This window comes from Eurosta solidaginis, chromosome 3 (genome assembly GCF_040869045.1).
Source record: "Eurosta solidaginis isolate ZX-2024a chromosome 3, ASM4086904v1, whole genome shotgun sequence".
NCBI lineage: Eukaryota > Metazoa > Arthropoda > Insecta > Diptera > Tephritidae > Eurosta > Eurosta solidaginis.
In genome coordinates this window covers 14,645,129-14,663,781 of record NC_090321.1, presented here as the reverse complement: position 1 = coordinate 14,663,781, position 18,653 = coordinate 14,645,129, and the positions used below count along the sequence as shown (strand labels likewise).

General features: G+C 34.9%; 1 pseudogene; it reads right to left on the bottom strand.

Moving 5' to 3' along the window:
* Nucleotides 1-1,126: 1,126 nt before the first annotated feature.
* On the bottom strand, nt 1,127-18,418 carry LOC137245845 (EH domain-binding protein 1-like; annotated as a pseudogene).
* Between the last annotated feature and the right edge of the window lie 235 nt (nt 18,419-18,653).

Genomic DNA, 18,653 nt, shown 5'->3' with positions numbered 1-18,653 from the left:
TTGTTTTGGAGCTATGTCACTTATTCACATGAGTTACTGTATATGAAATAAGCAAATGTATGCATATGAAGTAAAATTTTGGAAAAAAATAAAAAAAAAATATCATATGGCTGAAAAAAATGACGTAGTTGTAATAAATGGCTGCATATGAAACGGAAAATCTCATAAAATAATTTTGTCCAGCTAGCTTGTTCTACACGAAACACTGTGCGGCGGCCGCTTGATCTATAGTAATGCAACACATGTATTCTAATGAATTTATATGCGCTGAATCCGAATCCAATATCAGAATTGGCCTGGCGGTTCTAACATCAAAAAATCTCTCAATCGCCAGTGCTTATTTTTCGTGTTGTGATGTTAAATCTGAAACACGACCCTTTAGCAAATTCCGACGCCAGATTCGGATTCAGCTTGAATTTTACTGCGCGAGTTCGCTATCAGAATTGGTCCAGCGAGTCTATTTCGCCCTGAACCTCATAAAAAGCTCAATTGCCTGTGTTTTTTTTTATTATTTTTTTGTTTTCAGTTTTGAGCTTAGGACTGAACCGTTAGGCAAATACTGACGGCTTCTAATTGTTTTGAGGCTAAATTCGAAAAACGGGAAATTACTCATTTACTTATAGGTCAACCTCTACAAAAATAATTGTTGACTCAGTTTTCATAAGCAAGAAATAAATAAAATATATAAGAAAGGGTTCAGTTTCCAACTTCGAAAGATATAATCTATGTTTTGACGGCAAATTTCGAAAAACGGGAAATTACTTTTTTGCTTTTTGATTAATCTTCACAAAAATCATCAACTGACTTTGCCTATACAATTGATGAAATATATTAGGAAAGATCGGATTTCGAATTTCGAAAAATAAAACCTATGTTTGTTTTTTTTTTCCTTACGGATCAAGCTCTACAAAAATATTGGTTTACTAATTTTTCATATTTCGAACTTCGAAAGCCAAAGTTTAGTTTTTGCAGGCTTACTTCGAAAAAAGCGAATTAACTTTTTGTTTATGGACCAAACTCTTCAAAATATTTTTTAACAGATTTTTCATATATAATAAAGAAAACAAATTTATTAGGAGGGTTCCAATTTCGATCTTCGAAAATCAAAATTAAAATTATGCCAAACTTATGCAATTTCTTGACTATGTAAATGTTGCACCAATTGATCACGTTTATCAACAATAGCCACCAGTTCTTCGAGCAGCAGTCGTTCCTTTTCACGTTGTGCTTCTGTTTTGCGCCAATCCTCAACGGATTGTGCTGCGCGCAATTCCTGATTCAAAAGCGTATATTTACGCTCCATATCGCTTTCTTGCTCACTAAAACAAAAAAATCAATATTTAATTTTTACGATTTAAATATTACAATAAATAAAAATTACGTACAGTATATTGAGTTGCATTTGACGGCGCAAAAGCGCGTTCTTTTTGTTGACAAGCGTAGACCACTGCGACAGCAATTGTTCCTCCGTCTCATCGGTTTCTATGCGATGACTATTTTATGTGACTAATAAAGGCAACAAATGAGCAATTTAGTAAATAGTTGAACGATGAAATAGCGGATACAGTTTTTTATGTTTTTTTTTTTTAATTAATTACAATTAAATAAGCATGATTAAAAAAATTTTGGGAAATTAACATTTGGAAATCAGATTAAGTATTTAACGAAATTAATTCAGTTAAGTAAAAGTGTTGCGTAATGTATATTGGAACCATTTTCCGTTTCGAGAACGAAAATCGACACTGATGATGGCACAACGCCGAAACCGGTTTGTCTCAAAACCAAATTTGACAAGGGATGACGGAAAATCGTTCCAATATACATCATTTATCCACCCTGTCGGAAAATCAACAAAACAAAATAAGTCAAAAGTGTTGAGCTTTTACATTTTAAAACAAAAAGTATACCCCTTTGCATGTACTTACATTTACAGCCCACACAGAAGTGGCATGTTTTAACCATTTGGGTAATTTCGTTAGTTTCAATATTTTCCTGATAAATCTTATTTCAATGCAGGATAAATCTACGTTCTAAGTTTTGCTAAAATCTTGTAAGAGCTCAAAAAGTATTGAACATTTTTCAAACAAAATTTCGAGAAAGTTTCAAAACAATTTTTTAGTCTTCAAAAAAGTTTCGAAAATGTTTAAAGAAAAAATCTAATATTTATCTTAAAAAAAAATCAAATTTTCAATCAATATACGGAATTGTCTCCTTGCAATGTTTCAAACCAATTTCTAAGTTTTTCAACAAAATTTGGAAAATCTTTAAAGAAAAAATCCAATATTTTTCTTAGAAAAGAGCCAAATTTATTCCAATATACGAAACTTTTTCCTTACTATTTTTAATATGAGTAAAATGGTTTGCCATTTTAAAAAAAACACTATAAATTCAAGTCGATTTTTAAGCGGGTGAATATATCACACTTTGTAACTAAAACCCAATGAGCGCGAAAACTGCACTTTGAGTTATATGATTTAAAATAAAAAATAGTTTTTTTTTAATTTTCAAAACTTTTGTGAGTTTTTAAAAGCTTTTAGAACATAGATTGCTATCATTGTGGATAAAACAAGTGTGATATCTTATCCGTTAATTGCCCGACAGGATATTCAAGATGGCTACTTTTTGGCGTTTTGGCAGCGTTTTGACAGGATGTTCAATATGGCGGCGCATACGGTCGCCTATATTCAGCGGGTGATAGAAAGAGATACAGGTTGAGAGCACAATAGTCACTTTGAAAATCAGGTGATCCATTCTATTTGTAATTTTGACGTCTATGCAGAAGTTATCACACTTGCCTTATCCACAATGATTGCTATCTTTCTCAAATGAGATTTCTAAGAGAGAGATATCGACATTACAGTATATTCATACACATGTGCCGCATTACCTTATCCGTAAATTTTTTTGCGTAGCTGTGTAATTTGACGTTTAAAATGAGAAATGGTTAAAACATGCCTATTCTAGATGGGCTATAAATTTATATTTATAAAATTGGGTATATGAGTATGTGTGATGGGTTTAGTATATGGTGACTACAGCATTACGAATATGGATTATCATTTCCTAATTTGTACAAAGCATAAATTTATTTACCAATGCGATTTCTTTTTTAAATTAATTATTTATCTATTTAGCACTTAGTAGGATGCCTGTATTGTCAACATCAACATATTTAATTTTATACAGTTACAGTTATAAACTAGACAATGTATTTGTTAGCATATGGGCAGCAATTAGAACAAACAAATATTACGATGAATGCGAACTTTACAAGAATGTAATATAATCGATTAGTGAAGTTATTAATTATAGTTTAAATACGCAGGAGCAACAACAATAATGGTGAGTAACAACAGCAGAGAAGACCTCCTTTTTTACAGCATACAAGCGCTTATTTAACCGTAAAAGCTAAGCGTATTTTAATGAAATCAAAGAGCTATGAGTGGTGAACGTTTGAAGTTTAACGGTAAGCTTCCAAAGGGCAAAAACTGCAATGCAACAAATTTTCAATAAAAAACAAGTAAGGAAGGTTAAGTTCGGGTGTAACCGAACATTACATACTCAGTTGAGAGCTATGGTGACAACATAAGGGAAAATAACCATGAAGGAAAATGAATCGAGGGAAACCCTGGAATGTGTTTGTATGACATGTGTATCAAATGAAAGGCATTAAAGAGTATTTTATGAGGGAGTGGGCCATAGTTCTATAGGTGGACGCCATTTAGGGATATAGCCATAAAGGTGGATCAGGGTTGACTCTAGAATGCGTTTGTACGATATGGGTATCAAATGAAAGGTATTAATGAGTATTTTAAAAGGGCGTGGACCTAAGTTCTATTGATGGACGCCTTTTCGAGATATCGCCGTAAAGATGGACCAGGGGTGACTCTAGAATTCGTTTGCGCAATATGGGTATCAAACGAAAGGAGTTAATGAGTATTTTAAGAGGGAGTGGGCCTTAGTTCTATAGGTGGACGCATTTTCGAGGTATCGCAATAAAGGTGGACCAGGGGTGACCCTAGAATTTGTTTGTACGATATGGGTATCAAATGAAAGGTGTTAATGAGTATTTTTAAAAGGGAGTGGGCCTTCGTTTTATAGGTGTTCGCCTTTTCGAGATATCGCCATAAAGGTGGACCAGGGGTGACCCTAGAATGAGTTTGTACGATATGGGTATCAAATTAAAGGTATTAATGAGAGTTTTAAAAGGGAGTGGTGGTAGTTGTATATGTGAAGGCGTTTTCCAGATATCGACCAAAATGTGGACCAGGGTGACCCAGAACATCATGTGTTGGATACCGCTAATTTATTTATATATGTAATACCTGCCAAGATTTTAAGGGTTTTTTATTTCGCCCTGCAGAACTTTTTCATTTTCTTCTACTTAATATGGTAGGTGTCACAACCATTTTATAAAGTTTTTTCTAAAGTTATAATTCGCGTCAATAAAACAATCCAATTACCTTGCCATATTTCATCCCTTTTTTCGTATTTGGTATAGAATTATGGCATTTTTTTCATTTTTCGTAATTTTCGATATCGAAAAAGTGGGCGTGGTCGTAGTCGGATTTCGTTCATTTTTCATACCAAGATAAAGTGAGTTCAGATAAGTACGTGAAGTGAGTTTAGTAAAGATATATCGATTTTTGCTCAAGTTATCGTGTTAACGGCCATGCGGAAGGACAGACGGAAGACTGTGTATAAAAACTGGGCGTGACATCAACCGATTTCGCCCATTTTCACAGAAAACAGTTAACGCCATAAAATCTATGCCCCTACCAAATTTCAAAAGGATTGGTTAATTTTTGTTCGACTTATGGCGATAAAAGTATCCTAGACAAATTAAATGAAAAAGGGCGGAGATATTAAATTTTTTGTTAAAATTTTACTTTAAAAAAATTTTTTTTTAAAAGCGGGCGTGGTCCTTCTCCGATTTTGCTCCTTTTTATTAAGCGTACATATAGTAATAAGAGTAACGTTCCTGCCAAATTTCATCATGATATCTTCAACGACTGCCAAATTACAGCTTGCAAAAGTTTTAAATTACCTTCTTTTAAAAGTGGGTGGTGCCACGCCCATTGTCCAAAATTTTACTAATTTTCTATTTTTCGTCATAAGTTCAACTCATCTACCAAGTTTCGTCGCTTTATCTGTCTTTTGTAATGAATTATCGCACTTTTTCGGTTTTTCGAAATTTTCGATATCGAAAAAGTGGGCGTGGTTATATTCCGATATCGTTCATTTTAAATAGCGATCTGAGATGAGTGCTTAGGAACCTACATACCAAATTTCATCAAGATACCTCAAAATTTACTCAAGTTATCGTGTTAACGGACGGACGGACGGACGGACGGACATGGCTCAATCACATTTTTTTTCGATCCTGATTATTTTGATATATGGAAGTCTATATCTATCTCGATTCCTTTATATATGTACAACCAACCGTTATCCAATCAAACTTAATATACTCTGTGAGCTCTGCTCAACTGAGTATAATAAATAAACCACGGCGTTGAAAAATACATAGATAAATTTGTGGTAAGCGAGTAAAAAGCGTTGCGCGCATGCGTTTTCGCTGCATATTTTTGCAATTATGTTGTTGTGCGGCGTTTTTTGTTGTTGGTGTTTTTTTTTTTAAGAATTTTGCCGCAAATATGCTACACTCTTGCAAGAGTAGTTGTAGTAGTTATGTAAGAGTTGCAGAAATTAATTAATTCATTCAATTGATTGAAGTTATGAAAGAAGTTGTAATGTTTACCCGCAACGTCGCTGACACCACCACGATTGCTATGGCATTGACAACGACTACGTCGACGACTACGACTGCCAGGCGGTTCTTCGGTTTGGCAACGCATAAGTCGCGTCTTATTTTCACATTCGTCTTTACATGACAATTGCACGTGCACCTTTGGCACATTATCACAGGAGGAATGAATTGAGGATGCTGCGGTTGTTGTTGTATTCGTATTTGAGGAGGAGGAGAACATAAAATTGAACGGCGCAAAGGCGTTTGTAAAATTTCTACTACTTATAAAACTATTTTGCTGTTGTTGCTGTTGGTGATGCGCATGAATTTTCTGATTTTCATTCGCATCTACAATACAAGATTGTGAACGTGGACGGTTGTGTGCTCGGCGCTTCGGCTGTTGACTTGCGTTTTCAGTCGCTTGCATGCGTTGACGATTTTGACGTAGTCTCCCATGCTTGCGACGTATTACACGCTCATCAACGGCAGTAGCGGCTGCCGTCAGCGTCGATTGCACATTTTCGTTTGCACGTACTGCCGCCTGCTCATCATCGGACAATGACGAAAGTGTTACAGAGCCTGATAATGTGCATGGCGAAGTATCGTCACCCGAAGGTGGCATTGAAAACTGGCCATCGCTATCGATATCGAGCAATTTAATACGTATACTATCACCACCACCAATACTATTGCGTAACATTCTAAGGATAGGATTACGCTGTCTACGATTATTACTTGGATTGCCACCCATGACGGCGCGTAATTTCTTCTCCAAACTGCTAGCCTTTTGATCGATGGCCTCCTGTCCGGTTCCAGCGCTTCTAGATCCGATTAAATGTAGGATAGTTTATCGCCCTGCTATGGAGAGAAAAAAAGGATTACTAGTTTACAGAAAATGTTTGTAATAAGTGTCACTATGCAACAGCATTTTTCGGGGTGCAATAATTTAGACTCTGTCTGATGATGTCCGTTTTTAAATTCGCAAATATTTTGTCTAATTTTTATTGTGGGGCCGTTTTTCCAAGTTAGCTTCCAAACCTAGATAAAGGCCTTCGAAGTTTGAAATTGAACCTTGTTAAGATATTTTATTTTTTACTTTATTAAAGTTCAATTGTAATTATAGTTTTTTGTTTTTATACCTTTCATGAAAATGAAATGGTATATTAATTTCGTCACGAAACCCAAAATTGTAAGTCCTTAAAGGAAAATAGATAGACCCACCATTAATTATACCGAAATAATCAGGATGAAGAGCTGAGTTGACTTAGCCACGTCCGTCTGTCTGTTTGTATGCAAAGTAGTCCCTCAATTTTTGAGATATCCTGATTAAATTTGATGAGCGGATGTATTTGGGTGTCCGATTAGACAGTTGTCGGAACGGCCTGATAGGACCACTATAGCATATATCCTCCATACAACCGATTTTTCAGGAAAAGAGGATTTTTGTCATATCTTCCTCAATTTAACAGACTGAAGCTTCAAACTTCACCATATACTTTCGTATATTGCACATACTGTTGTCTGAAAAAATTGGTGAGATCGGTTGTATATATTGTATATATCTCATACAACAGATAACAAACTTTGCGCAATTTCTGCCCCATTTTAACAGCTAGAAGCTTCAAATTTCACCAAATGCTTACGTATATAGCATATATTGTTGTCTGAAAAAAATCATAGAGATCGGTTGTATATATATTATATATCTCATACAACCGATTGTTGAGATAAGAAACTTTTCGTAATTACTGCCCTATTTTAAGAGCTAGAGGCTTCAAACTTCAATAAATGCTTACGCATATAGCATATATTGTTGTCTGAAAAAATCATAAAGATCGGTGGTATATATAGTATATATATGGTGGTATATTGTCTATATATATTTTTTCGCAATTTTAGCCCCATTTTAACAGCTAGAAGCTTCAAATTTCACCAAATGCTTACGTATATAGCATATATTGTTGTCTGAAAAAATCATTGAGATCGGTGGTATATATAGTATATATCTCATACAACAGATAACAAACTTTGCGCAATTTCTGCCCCATTTTAACAGCTAGAAGCTTCAAATTTCACCAAATGCTTACGTATATAGCATATATTGTTGTCTGAAAAAATCATAGAGGTCGGCGGTATATATAGTATATAGCTCATACAACCGATTGTTCAGATAAGAAACTTCGCACAATTTCTGCCCCATTTTAACAACTAGAAGCTTCAAATTTCACCAAATACTTACGTATATAGCATATATTGTTGTCTGAAAAAATCATAAAGATCGGTGGTATATATAGTATATATATGGTGGTATATAGTCTATATATATTTTTTCGCAATTTTAGCCCCATTTTAACAGCTAGAAGCTTCAAATTTCACCAAATGCTTACGTATATAGCATATATTGTTGTCTGAAAAAATCATTGAGATCGGTGGTATATATAGTATATATCTCATACAACAGATAACAAACTTTGCGCAATTTCTGCCCCATTTTAACAACTAGAAGCTTCAAATTTCACCAAATGCTTACGTATATAGCATATATTGTTGTCTGAAAAAATCATAGAGGTCGGCGGTATATATAGTATATAGCTCATACAACCGATTGTTCAGATAAGAAACTTCGCACAATTTCTGCCCCATTTTAACAACTAGAAGCTTCAAATTTCACCAAATACTTACGTATATAGCATATATTGTTGTCTGAAAAAATCATTGAGATCGGTGGTATATATAGTATATATCTCATACAACAGATAACAAACTTTGCGCAATTTCTGCCCCATTTTAACAGCTAGAAGCTTCAAATTTCACCAAATGCTTACGTATATAGCATATATTGTTGTCTGAAAAAATCATTGAGATCGGTGGTATATATAGTATATATCTCATACAACAGATAACAAACTTTGCGCAATTTCTGCCCCATTTTAACAACTTGAAGCTTCAAATTTCACCAAATACTTACGTATATAGCATATATTGTTGTCTGAAAAAATCATTGAGATCGGTGGTATATATAGTATATATCTCATACAACAGATAACAAACTTTGCGCAATTTCTGCCCCATTTTAACAGCTAGAAGCTTCAAATTTCACCAAATGCTTACGTATATAGCATATATTGTTGTCTGAAAAAATCATAGAGGTCGGCGGTATATATAGTATATAGCTCATACAACCGATTGTTCAGATAAGAAACTTCGCACAATTTCTGCCCCATTTTAACAACTAGAAGCTTCAAATTTCACCAAATACTTACGTATATAGCATATATTGTTGTCTGAAAAAATCATTGAGATCGGTGGTATATATAGTATATATCTCATACAACAGATAACAAACTTTGCGCAATTTCTGCCCCATTTTAACAGCTAGAAGCTTCAAATTTCACCAAATGCTTACGTATATAGCATATATTGTTGTCTGAAAAAATCATAGATGTCGGCGGTATATATAGTATATAGCTCATACAACCGATTGTTCAGATAAGAAACTTCGCACAATTTCTGCCCCATTTTAACAACTAGAAGCTTCAAATTTCACCAAATACTTACGTATATAGCATATATTGTTGTCTGAAAAAATCATTGAGATCGGTGGTATATATAGTATATATCTCATACAACAGATAACAAACTTTGCGCAATTTCTGCCCCATTTTAACAGCTATAAGCTTCAAATTTCACCAAATGCTTACGTATATAGCATATATTGTTGTCTGAAAAAATCATAGAGGTCGGCGGTATATATAGTATATAGCTCATACAACCGATTGTTCAGATAAGAAACTTCGCACAATTTCTGCTCCATTTTAACAACTAGAAGCGTATATTGTTGTCTGAAAAAATCATTGAGATCGGTGGTATATATAGTATATATCTCATACAACAGATAACAAACTTTGCGCAATTTCTGCCCCATTTTAACAACTAGAAGCTTCAAATTTCACCAAATACTTACGTATATAGCATATATTGTTGTCTGAAAAAATCATTGAGATCGGTGGTATATATAGTATATATCTCATACAACAGATAACAAACTTTGCGCAATTTCTGCCCCATTTTAACAGCTAGAAGCTTCAAATTTCACCAAATGCTTACGTATATAGCATATATTGTTGTCTGAAAAAATCATAGAGGTCGGCGGTATATATAGTATATAGCTCATACAACCGATTGTTCAGATAAGAAACTTCGCACAATTTCTGCCCAATTTTAACAACTAGAAGCTTCAAATTTCACCAAATACTTACGTATATAGCATATATTGTTGTCTGAAAAAATCATTGAGATCGGTGGTATATATAGTATATATCTCATACAACAGATAACAAACTTTGCGCAATTTCTGCCCCATTTTAACAGCTAGTAGCTTCAAATTTCACCAAATGCTTACGTATATAGCATATATTGTTGTCTGAAAAAATCATAGAGGTCGGCGGTATATATAGTATATAGCTCATACAACCGATTGTTCAGATAAGAAACTTCGCACAATTTCTGCCCCATTTTAACAACTAGAAGCTTCAAATTTCACCAAATACTTACGTATATAGCATATATTGTTGTCTGAAAAAATCATAAAGATCGGTGGTATATATAGTATATATCTCATACAACAGATAACAAACTTTGCGCAATTTCTGCCCCATTTTAACAGCTAGAAGCTTCAAGTTTCACCAAATGCTTACGTATATAGCATATATTGTTGTCTGAAAAAATCATTGAGATCGGTGGTATATATAGTATATATCTCATACAACAGATAACAAACTTTGCGCAATTTCTGCCCCATTTTAACAACTAGAAGCTTCAAATTTCACCAAATACTTACGTATATAGCATATATTGTTGTCTGAAAAAATCATTGAGATCGGTGGTATATATAGTATATATCTCATACAACAGATAACAAACTTTGCGCAATTTCTGCCCCATTTTAACAGCTAGAAGCTTCAAATTTCACCAAATGCTTACGTATATAGCATATATTGTTGTCTGAAAAAATCATAGAGGTCGGCGGTATATATAGTATATAGCTCATACAACCGATTGTTCAGATAAGAAACTTCGCACAATTTCTGCCCCATTTTAACAACTAGAAGCTTCAAATTTCACCAAATACTTACGTATATAGCATATATTGTTGTCTGAAAAAATCATTGAGATCGGTGGTATATATAGTATATATCTCATACAACAGATAACAAACTTTGCGCAATTTCTGCCCCATTTTAACAGCTAGAAGCTTCAAGTTTCACCAAATGCTTACGTATATAGCATATATTGTTGTCTGAAAAAATCATAGAGATCGGCGGTATATATAGTATACAGCTCATACAACCGATTGTTCAGATAAGAAACTTCGTACAATTTCTGCCCCATTTTAACAACTAGAAGCTTCAAATTTCACCAAATACTTACGTATATAGCATATATTGTTGTCTGAAAAAATCATTGAGATCGGTGGTATATATAGTATATATCTCATACAACAGATAACAAACTTTGCGCAATTTCTGCCCATTTTAACAGCTAGAAGCTTCAAATTTCACCAAATGTCTCCGTATATAGCATATATTGTTGTCTAAAAAAACCATAGAGATCGGTGGTATATATATTATTTACCCCATATAAACTGTCATTTTTGCCCCTTTTTTACGGCTAGAGGCTTCAAAATTCATCAAATTTCATCAAATAGTTACGTTTACGTCATATATTGTTGAAATACGTGATTCGTAGTCATAGTTTTTACACGCAGACCACAAAAAACCAGAGACTTTGCATCCTCACACAAAGTACCTACCTGTTTTTTATTTTATATTTATCTTAAAAATCGTTAAGGTATGCAGATCTGTTCACTATATATTTCTTATCTTATACATCCGATTATTTGGAGATTACAAACGGGATAAGATTATTGTTCAGCCCCATTCATGAAAGGTATGAAGTCTTCGGTACAGCCGAAGACAGTCCCGTCCTTACATGTTGTTATATAAAAGTTATTATAAGGGTCAATCCGTATATAAACAAACGTTGGCGATCTGGTATTATGACACATTTATACCAAAGCATTTTGATACACTGAAACAGAGTCCGCTTCCAGAACTATACTAACAAGTTACGATTCGAATTTTGATGTGTCGAATCAGAATCTTCCATCAGAATTGACCTAACTTGTCGCGGTTCGAAAAAACATTCACTGGCGACGGAAAATTATTTGAAGTTAAGGCCGAACTTGGACCCGCTAACGCAATTATGATATAGAATGCGGATTCAGCACATTGGGCATGCGAATACACACTTAGCATTACCAGATACGCCAAATTTTTTGGTGTACCTGTACAATTTATCGCTTTTAATTTTTTTCGAAAATCAGCATTTTGACCTGTGATAATCTTATAACTTTAAACGAGCAATTCTTGTTTGTTTGTATAGCCGAACGATCTCGGGAACGGCTCAACCGATTTAAATGAAATTTGGCACAGAGATAAAGTATCACCTTCTAAGACTTTCTACCTAGGTGTTGCCACTCATAATGTTTCACAAGGTTGCCACCTTTACGAAATTAAAAAAAATTGCACGAGATATGCCGATATGGTTATCAGACGAAAGGTATTTCACTCCGCATTGAAATAGGGACATTTTTGAGTAGGGTTGCCATTTAGGGTTGCCACTTATTCGAAATTAAAAAAAGTGCATTAGATATGCCGATATGGGTATCAAACGAAAGATATATCACTCCGCATTGCAATAGGGACATTTTTGAGTAAGGTTGCCATTTAGGGTTGCCACTTATTCCAAATTACAAAAAATTGCATTAGATATGCCGATATGGGTATCAAACGAAAGGTATTTGATTCCGCATTACAACAAGGACATTTTTGAGTAGGGTTGCCATTTAGGGTTGCCACTTATTCGAAATTAAAAAAAAATGCATTAGATATGCCGTATGGGTATCAAACGAAAGGTATTTCACTCCGCATTGCAATAGGGACATTTTTGAGTAGGGTTGCCATTTAGGGTTGCCACTTATTCGAAATTAAAAAAAATTGCATTAGATATGCCGATATGGGTATCAAACGAAAGGTATTTCATTCCGCATTACAACAGGGACATTTTTAAGTAGGGTTGCCAATTAGGGTTGGGATAGTTAGACGAAATAGTACTCTACTTACGCATGTTCTATTAAAGCTTTAAAGGAGAACATTAAAGTTAAAAATCTTCGTAAAAAAATTTTGGACATGATTCGACTAAATTTTCTTAATTACACACACGCTAATAAAATTGAAATGCAATATCAAGGCACCGTGGCAAATTTTAGCAAAATATATTTAAATCATATTTTTGGAAAATATGAAATAGATAATTAAAATTTCTCACATTACTATTAGAAAGATTTCTCACCATAGCAAAAAGATATCTCACCATGGTCATTTGCTACCGTTGAACACTAGAGGCATATGTTCAATTTGGAAACGACATCTAGCAATTTAACTACTTGCCAACAGATGGCACTTAGGGAAATAAGTTGACATTTAATTAAACTAACTGATAGTTGTCATTCGTGAAATTTACAAGTTTTTGGAATGTAATAAAATTGTGAGACGTTCATAGTGTATAACTAAAAAAAATGCTTGAAATTAGTAATTCGGCGCATGAAGATACTCGGGAAACGTTGCCAGCACAACGAAACGTTGCCGAGCAAAGCACGGTCGCCCAGGTAATATTTGTTACAGACCGAAAAAAAAAAAATTTATATAAATCAAATAAAAAGAAAGAAGGCCGTCACAGTCTCCTTTTTAATTTTTTAACATGATTATTAAAAATAATGCGTGTATTAGGATGGGTGCAACTTCGAACTTCGAAAGCCAACATCTATGTTTTGGAGTCTAACTTCGAAAAACGAGAAAATAATTTTTATATCTCCACAAAAAAAAAAAAATTATATGGTTCAATACCCAACCGACTGTTGTACAATGTTATCACTCAGACAAATATATTTTAAATTGCAGAAGGGCCATAGAAAATAAATTTTACCTAAAAATTTTAAACAATTTTGAAATTTTACTATGTGGATCGCGGTCATTCATATCAAGTTGTAATCAATCGACCCCTAGACAATCATTCTTGCTTACACTATTATCATTCTTTGGTGAGATGCGCTCCATAACGGCATTAAAGGACTGCAGCGGACTATTAGTGCCACTATTGTTCGTGCCATTGTTGATTGTCAATAACTCGTCAACATCGCGCGGTGGTGTGATTTTTTTGTAGGCGACATTGGCGCCTTTGTTGGGGAATTTTTGCCCACACTCGGCACTCCATAGTCGTCGATGCCATTGTGTATAGATGATATGATGCGTTCAGGTGAGAAGTTCATACGTTTCAGCTTGGTGGGCGTAGTCCGACTATCTAAACTGTCGCTACCTCTGCCGCCATTTATTGATTTCGTACGCGTCTCGAGAATAAAGCGACGTGCTTGCTCGCGCAAACGCTGCTGACGTTCCTCCTGTAAATATTTGAAATTATTTCTTAGACGCGTGGCATAATCAATCGAATATCAATGATTAAAATCAAAACAGGCAATAAATGAAATGTCAAAGTACTACTACAATTTTCTTGCGGCAACCGCGATGCAATAACGCTATACGCTTTTTATTACTTACGTCCTTCTCGTTGCGTTCAACGCCATTGGAAATGTTTAGCTTTTCAATCATCAACTTGGCCTTTTCACTCATTTTCTTGTGACGTGACAAAATACGCTGCGATTTTATTTTAATGCAAATTGTTTTTTGTTTTTGTTGATATGAGCGGGTCGATGAATGTTAAACCGAAAACGATAAGCCGGAAATGAAAGCCAAAATAAAAGCGTAAGCAAAAATCAAAAACATGCTCAAATGAACAAAAATCAATTGGAATTAAATATAGAAACTTATTTACAAATAACTAGCGCTAACTTAGCTTATAAAACGAGCGAAATATATACAAATCGTATGAGTAAAAAAATAAGCTAATAATAACTTCTGATAAGAAATTAAGAAATATTTGAAACTCGCTTAGTAATAAATAATTTATGACTTTTTAGTGAATGTGGAAAAAGTAGCCTCGCAAAAATTGGGCGAACTTAGCGCAAATAAATTAATTTATATGTATATATGTATTCAGGTAACAGCACTCACATTGGCCGCAGTTGGATCCAGCGCTGTGGGTGAATGTGGCGCCACCTGCTGCAGCTCGTCTTGCACCTTGCAGTCATCTGTTAAAGCACCAACCATCAGACCTGTACTACCATTGCCTTCGCCAGCTTTTGTATTTTCATTGTCATCAACTGTGGGCACCAACTGACTACCCACTTGGCCATGCTGTGACGCATTGATCGAGTTTTTATCCTTAGTAGGCGAAAGCACTTTACCCAAAATATTCTTCGAGCCAGAGAGTATTAAATTCTTTACATCCTTTTTCGCCGTAGGCGATGGCTGCGCAGGCGTAAAATTATTTTTCGTTTCAATACCGAGAATGTCATCATCCAATGAGTTCTGATGCAGCAATTGCGCCTTCAAGTGACTTAAATTGAGTAAATTTTGCGATAAGTTGTCTGATTTGTAATTTCCAATTACATAACTCGACTCATCAGACGTTGGACCTGAAAATTGAAATGAACAAATTTTGATTCATTAAAACATATAAATCATACACAAGTGAATTGAAATGGCACTTTTACTTGGTGTTGCATTTCATTGTGCTTACCAATTTGTTCAATTTGCAATTGTTTGCCGGTAAAGTGCGCACGCAACTGATGCAGATACGTCATAACAGCCAATTTATCCGGCACCGCAAGCAAACTCATGTCACGCGGCTCAATGACGCGCGGTATGCCCAAAGATTCGGCAGCATCGAATGCGGTGCGACAATTGCCCACCACATCGTGTGCGGTGAGTTTCGTCATGTCGCTATAAAAATACAGAGAAGTAAAGAATTAGAAAATCTATAATTTAATGAAGCTATACAAAAGAGGATACAATTTTTTTATTCTCATAGAAATCTTATTTAGCTTTATGAGTTCAAAAAAATTATAAAAATTAAACAAAAAAGTAAAAATCAGAAAAGCCGAAACACAGTCTTGAAGCGCAGAGTTTTGTCTTTTCAGAAAACTCAACGCGGGACTGTTTTGGCAATCATTCCGGTTTTTTCCCCAGATCATTTCAAGTTTATATCGGAACTATTTCAGAGATGTGTTCGAAATTATTTTGGATTATTTCGGGATTGCTTTCGGACTCATTTTGGAATTTTCTATTTGTTCTATTTGTTTTAATCCAGTTTGGGACTACTTCGGGACAGTTTTAGAATATTTTCGGAATACTTCGCGACCATGCGAGACTATTCCGAAATCAGTTCGCATTATTTCGGGGATGCTTTCGAGATCCTTTCGTGGATTTTTCTAGGATTTTTTCGGTACTGATTAGGGATTGTTTCCCGGATAATTTTGGAGCTATTTCAATGTGGTATTATTTCGGGATTGTGTTTGCGATAGTTTTGGGATTATTTTTGAACTTTTCCGGACTATTTCTGTATGATTTCTGCGCAGTTTATCGATTGTTTTCATTTGAGGGCGATTTTCTGGTTTGTCTTCGGGACTATTTTATGACTAACTCCGGATAGTTTTTGGGATTATTTCGAAATTATTTTTGTAAAATTTCGGAACTATTTGAGGACTACTTCCGTATCATCCCGCATTACTGTCGCGATATTTTACGGGACTACTTCGGTATCAGTTTTTAGATCGCTGGGTGGTCATTTTGGTTTCGGGATAATTTCAGTACCATTTTCTGCTTGTCTTACGTATTATTTCGGTACTTATTGTTAACAGGATTATTTCGGTACAATTTTTTAATCATTTCGGAATGTTTTCAGAACTAAATTTTTTCTGTCGAAATATTTTTCGGAATAATTAATTTCAGTATCACTTTTTAGATCATTTGGGGATCATTTCGTCAGTACTGTTCTCGTGCCGATTCGGCACTATTTTTGGAATCATTTCAGGACTGTTTCAAAATTATTTCAGGAATGGTTTGAGGATTATACCGGGAAAATTTTTTGGATCAAGGCACAAGTGGTAAAGCCCATCTGTAGATAAAATTAAAATTTTCGATTAAATGCAATTTTGTGTTTTATTTTATTTGTGCGGACGGCGATTTTGACTTTTCAAAAACATTTTTACCTTACACTGATTTGTATGGCTTTGAAAATCGTTTTTGAGAAAAATATCGAAATTACATATGTAAATGCAATGGTCCTGTGAAAAGGATTAAGCGATTTGTTTTCAGTACAACCCCTTTAAACTTTATAACCTATCACTGGCAAGGATATTGAACTCAATTTTTGTTGCTTTAGAGAAGGTTAAGGCGAGTCGCTCACGTGTCAGGAGATATATTTTAAAAGTCTCCTTTCGTTTGAGGGGGACGCTTAAAATTGTCAATTATATTTTTTCAAGGAACACCCTAATATCATAGTAAATATGTTATATAAATTCGTTTTTAATTTTCTATAAATTTACTCACATCAAATCCGGCTCAAAATGATGTATAATCGCACAAAACGACATACCGTTACGCCGACTGGTCGTCAAATTGGTCACCTTAACATTAGGATAGTCTTTCGTGACATCTTTGCACCATTCTAGCAAATCTTGACCGGGTGTATTCTCTTTCAAGACGATCCTCTCTACTGGTTTGGCGGAGCCATTCACTTGCAAATTGTTGCTGTTGCTATTAATGCTGTTCGAGTTATTATTGCTGGTATTATTGATGGTGTTTGTGGTGCTATTGTAGCTATTATTGCTGTTGTCATGATCGTAGCTCTTCTTCAAATTGAGTGGCGGTAATTCAGCGCGCTTTATGTCGTTGCGCGCCGGTTTTGGTGACGCTAAATTTGCAGTGTTGCTTAGCGTTTGATTCTTTAACTCAGCAGCGCTATCAGCAGCCTTATTTGATGGTAGTGTTGGGGTTGTTGCTGTTGTTGCTGTTGTAGGCGTGGATGTGGACATTGAAAACAACGAGCTAAGCGTTGTAGATTTGCTGTTGCTAATTTTGGCTGGTTTTTGTTCGTTTTTGGTATCTGTCACTTTTGCGCCCTCTTCAACACCACTGCCAACAGCAGCATTATTGACCGTCACCACTTGATAAATTTCATTATTCTTTTCATTACTAGCCGGACTGCTAGCCGCGGCATTTTGAAAATTCAGTGCACGACGTGCGCCTACTTCACTCGTTTCCGTCTCCTTGGCATTAGAGGCAGCAGTCATTACGGCGCCGATTGGTGTCGATGTAACAATTCTGCTCTTCACTGTTTTCTGCACGTTTGCTTCTGGCGACTTGGCGGGTGATAATATAGAAACTGCATGCTTTGAATCTTTGTCAACACTTTCTCTCCTATCGGATTGCTGCTGCTCCTCCGTTTGATGCTGTTGCATTTCAGGTTGCGTTGCAGCGCTGGGGGTTTTCAGTAATTCGTCATCGTAGCCAAATTATTTTTCTGATTCGAATTCAAAATTCAAATGATTATGTTCAGCCAATGGAGTTGGATCTTCGGACAAGGAAGGAACTATGCATACATACACATAGATACTTACAAATGGTGATATTTACAAATGGTGATTAACATATGGGGTTGAGATGTATGTAAATAGATAGATGAGTGTTTTGTGTATGTGTTAGTGAAATATTGAATAAAATTTCAGCAAATATTATACACATATTAGACAACAACAACAAAGATTAGTTACATTATATGATGATACATTTACGTTTAGTTTTGAGAATTGTTTTTTAAATTTTGATTTGGAAGTGGGTTGCGTTTAGTTTAAAAGACAAGAAAGAGAGATGGACAAGAAAATAAA